This window comes from Triticum aestivum, chromosome 3A (assembly GCF_018294505.1).
Source record: "Triticum aestivum cultivar Chinese Spring chromosome 3A, IWGSC CS RefSeq v2.1, whole genome shotgun sequence".
NCBI classification, from domain to species: domain Eukaryota; kingdom Viridiplantae; phylum Streptophyta; class Magnoliopsida; order Poales; family Poaceae; genus Triticum; species Triticum aestivum.
In genome coordinates this window covers 347,597,741-347,602,859 of record NC_057800.1, presented here as the reverse complement: position 1 = coordinate 347,602,859, position 5,119 = coordinate 347,597,741, and positions in this window count along the sequence as shown.

The following is a 5,119-nucleotide window of genomic DNA, read 5'->3' as shown; positions in this document are numbered from 1 at the left end:
GCCTTGATCAGGGTCTCCTCTCGAGTCGTGACCTCTGAAAGCTTCCCCTCCAAAGCACCCAGCTGCAGCTTCAGATCGTCAATGGAGCTGTTGGCCTCGAAGAGCAGCTTGATCTAGTCGAAGACGGCGACCTGCGAATCTGCCAGAGAATGGTTGACCGCGTCCCTCTCCTCCGTCAGTCCGGAGACCTTCTTCTTCAGCTCCTCCCGCTCCAGCTCCAGCTCCTTCACCTTGCCGGGGTGGTCCAGGGCTAGAGCACTGACTGCGTCCTTGTGCTTCTGCTTCAGCTCCTGGGTCCGCTACACAACAATCTTCCCAACCTCCTCATCCTTGCCGCGGAGTGTGGGGGCAACCGCCTACTCACGTGCAATGAGGTCTTCCTCCTAGCTGTCCAGCAGAGCTTGCTGCTGTTGCCGGGAGGCTTCATCCTTGGCGGCCTGCTCCTTCGCCACCTCTTGGACCTTCTCAATGTCGGCCTGCTTCAGGATGAGCTCTCGCTTGTGCTCATCTAGCTCACGCTAGGCAGTCCTCAGCTATTCCTGGGCCTCGCCGAACCAAACCTGCGTCTGGGCAACGCGCTCCTCGAAATCTGCCTCCGCCCTATCCACCGCCGCCATCCAGGACTTCAGCTTGTCCTGGCGGGCACGGCGGAGCGCTTGGAGCTTCTGGAAGTTGGCGCTCATGGCCCGAAGAAGCTGCTCCTCCTGGGAATCGCCGGCACTGACGCTCGGTTCGTCGCGACCTAGAGCACAGTGGTGATGAGCACCTCATCATCAAACACCTCCCCTTCGGCTAGCGCTCTAGTGCTCTCCGTCCTGGGAGGTGGATGAACAGGTCATCGCCCACCGTCAGGTACTTGCCCAGGGCAGGGGCTTCAGGGGAGGAAGGTTGGTCATTGGCCACCTCCTCCTCGGCGGGACCCTCAGCGGCCTCCATGGCAGGCCCCTTGTCGGCCTCCTCGGCAGCGGCCTTGTCGGGCTGCCCGACAGGCCCCTTGCCGGCCTCCCCGGCAGCGGTCCCACTGGTCTCCCCGGCAGGCCCCTTGCTGGCCTCCTCAGCGGCGGACTTGGCGGCTTCCTCAGCCGCGATCTTGGCGGCCTCAGCTTTGGCGTCCTTGGCAACCTCCCCATTGACAGTGTTGATGCCCTCATGGTCCATCGAGGGAGGGTCTGAAAACCAGAAGGGAGGATGAAGCAGGGCCAAAATCAAAATCCAGAACAAAGAACGGGAAGAAATCAGAGACAGGGGGCGAGCCACTTACCCGTGCCGGGCTGAGAAGAAGTGGTTCCCTCCCCGCCGACGTTCATGGCCGGGACGGAGCTGCCAGCACCCATGCTTGCCTCCCCTCCTCCTCCTCCATGTGCGTGGGCTCGACAGAAGGTGCCCTTGCTGGGGATGCCCCTCCGAGCGGCGTGGTTGATGGGGCGGCGTGTCAGGGGTGGCCCTCAGTGGCTCCTCCTGTTGCCCTCTACTGCTGCAAACCCGACAAGGTTAGCACCAAGGATTCACGCCCTAGCGGCTGCTGATGGGGAGTGAGTAATGAACTCACGCTGGGGGCTGAGGCGGGGGTTGCGCCGAGGGCTGTTGTCCGGGCTGATCAGCACCACCTCCGGCATCCGCGGGGTGCTCGCCTGGGGCTTGTCTCCCATCGAAGCCCTGGCCCTCTTCACCGCCCTCTGGGCCAGCTTCTCTGTGTCGCTGCAAGGACAAGATCAAGTCAGGAAAGAAGGCGCAGGCTAAGAGTCAGAAATGATGAAGGGCGAGATGCTTACTCGTCCTCCTCTACTTGCCTCCTCTTCCTCTTCGGGCTAAAGGACCCAAGCTCGAAGTCGGCCTCCGGGGCGGCGGCCGCAGGGGAGGGGAAAGCGAAGGTGTCCTCTGCCGCTTGTATGGGGAAGAAGTGGCAGACGCAGCCTTCTTCGCTGTCGCAGCCCTTGTCTCACGCGCGAGCTGCGCCTGGGCCTATTGCCACTGCATGGTCCTGCCGAGTCAGACCGGCTCGCCGGAGCTAGCCCGCCGCAGGACGCGTTTTCTCTCCGGGGCCGGGGGTCCTCCGCCTTGGTCTTCTCTTCGGCCGACTCCTCGACCACGTCTTCGACAAGGGGGCCCCAGTGTTGGAAATATGCCCTAACGAGATTGTGACCAAGGAGTTGATCACGGGATGATGTGTTACGGAACGAGTAAAGAGACTTGCCAGTAACGAGATTGAACAAGGTATCGGGATACCGACGATCGAATCTCGGGCAAGTATCATATCGCTAGACAAAGGGAATTATATACGGGATTGATCGAATCCTCGACATCGTGGTTCATCCGATGAGATCATCGTGGAACATGTAGGAACCAACATGGGTATCCAGATCCCGCTGTTGGTTATTGACCGGAGAATGTCTCGGTCATGTCTGCATGGTTCCCGAACCCGTAGGGTCTACACACTTAAGGTTCGATGACGCTAGGGTTATAAGGAATAGATATACGTGGTTACCGAATGTTGTTCGGAGTCTCGGATGAGATCCCGGACGTCACGAGGAGTTCCGGAATGGTCCCGAAGGTAAAGATTTATATATGGGAAGTCCTGTTTTGGTCACCGGAAAAGTTTCGGTTTTTACCGGTAGTGTACCGGGACCACCGGAGGAGTCCGGGGGTCCACCAAGTGGGGCCACCAGCCCCGGAGGGCTGCATGGGCCAGGTGCGCCTCCCCTCTCCCCCTTGTGTCCGCCACCCAGATGGGATCTGGGGGCTGCCGCCACCCCTAGGGAGGGAACCCTAGGTGGGGGCGCAGCCCCTCCCCTTCCCCTATATATACTTGAGGTATTGGAGGCTGCAACACACACGAGTTCCTCTCCTTCTTGGCGCAGCCCTACCCCTCTCCCTCCTCGTCTCTTGCGGTGCTTGGTGAAGCCCTGCTGGAGTACCACGCTCCTCCACCACCACCATGCCGTTGTGCTGCTGCTAGATGGAGTCTTCCTCAACCTCTCCCTCTCTCCTTGCTGGATCAAGGCATGGGAGACGTCACCGGGCTGTACGTGTGTTGAACGCGGAGGTGCCATCCGTTCGGCACTAGGATCTCCGGTGATTTGGATCACGACAAGTACGACTCCTTCAACCCCGTTCTCTTGAACGCTTCCGCTTAGCGATCTACAAGGGTATGTAGATGCACTCTCCTTCCCCTCGTTGCTGGTTTCTCCATAGATAGATCTTGGTGACACATAGGAAAATTTTGAATTTCTGCTACGTTACCCAACACCTAGCACCAATATCGCTGGATCCCGCGGCCAACCCCGCCCACTTGACGAACACTTTCTCTTTTGTGGCCGTGTCAGGCTCGTCCTCCATGGTGCCGACGCTGCCGGCCTCCTTAGCAAGGGCCGCCTGCTCCACCCTGTCGGCGATGTACGCCATCTCTTCCCGAGTAGTGTCGCGGATGAGAAGTGGCTCATTGCGAACATACCTCTCCGACAGTTTGTCGAAGAATGCCTGCACCTGCTCCACTTCTGGCCCGGCCCAGGTCAGATCAAGGACGTGCACGTTGAAGTCCAGAATCATGGCGATGAGGGCAGTCCGGCGAGAGTTGTTGCTCAACGGGACCACTCCCACTGGCAACCCAAACAGAGACCCGCCGACCTTGGCGGCCTTGCCGGTCCTCTCGACCCCGTCGACCTCATCGACCTTACGCTGAAAGAGCCTCTGGCAAAGATGAGCGTGATGCAGCACTATGAAATTGTGTTTCAGGTCGGGGTGGAGCCTCGTGACGTCGGCCGCGTTCCTGAAGTCCCAGGCCGGCCTCCCCTTATTGTGCAGTGGGTCAATCGGCGGCGAATTAAGTCGACCCCAATCATATCGAGCGTAAGCCCGGCCAAGGTGAGGTGATGGATCCTGGTGGTGGAGACCGTGAGCCTCTTGTCGTCGGCGTCAACATCGCTCCAGTCCTTGCGGTGGACCGGCGGCTTCTGACGGACCCGGCAGAACTCCTATGGATCTGCCTCCTCGGTCCAGCACCACCGGCCCCGCCACTCTTCCCACCTCTCCTTCTGGGCACCCTCCGGGTACACGCCCTTGCTTAGACCCCTCGAGATCCAAGTGATGCAGCCGGAGATGGCGTGCCTGGATGGATGTGAGGGGTGAAGTAATGCCGAAAGAGCGTCGTGCTGGGGTGCACTCCGATGAAGCCCTCATAGAGATGGGAGAAGAAGGCCATGCACGCCATGGTGTTCAGCGTAAAATCTAGAAGATGGAAGCCAAAGGTGTGCATAAGGTCATTGAATAAATCAGAGAAAGGGGGGCAAAGCACGCAGGAGAAGTAATCAACGAAGAAGGGGTACAAATTTGGGCCGTCCTTGGCGAAGGCGGCGGGGATGATACGCGTGGCGGGGTGCCCCGACGTCTCCCTTCCCCACAGGGGCCTGAACATGTCCCTGAGGATGAGCACGTCGACCATTGAGGTGAGGAGGGCGTGCTGCGTTCGAAGCTCCACCAACTCGCTCTCCTACGCTTCCTTCCCTTCGTCGTCTTTGGCCACTCCCTTGCCCTTGCCGATCTTGGGTGCCATGGCGGCTGGGAGGGGATGAGGGGTCAAAGGCAATGGGGGCACGGCGGCGGCGAGCGGAGGTGAGGGCTTCGACTTGTGCTTCAGGAAGAAGAGCGGAACGACAGTTCCGAGATTGGAAGAAGGCGCGGAGGGTAAATGAGCAGTGCCCTTGCGGTTTCCTCTTTTTTATGGGGAAGACACAAGCCGCTTCTTTACTATTCACCGCAAGGTGACGCAAGCGGGCTGCAACCACCCCACGCATGACCCCACGTCATGCACTCAATGCGGGTCATGGGGAAGCGCAACTGGCGAATGAGTTACTGCAGTAAAAACTCTGCCATGCGTGCCCGCGCACCGTTCTGGGCCTGGCCCAACAATGATCCACGCTTATGTATGGCCCAGGCCCGGGGACTCCTGTCAGTGTACAAAATTAGGGGCCCTTCTGTACCCCTTTACTTGTGCACGGGCAGTCATAGCCACACCTGCAGCTGGGATCAGCAGGGTAGAGGAAGCAAAGATACAAAGCTGCCGAGGCCGCACCCAAGCCAAAAGCATAAAGAGCAAAGGGACAATATGGGCTTCCCCCCGCAA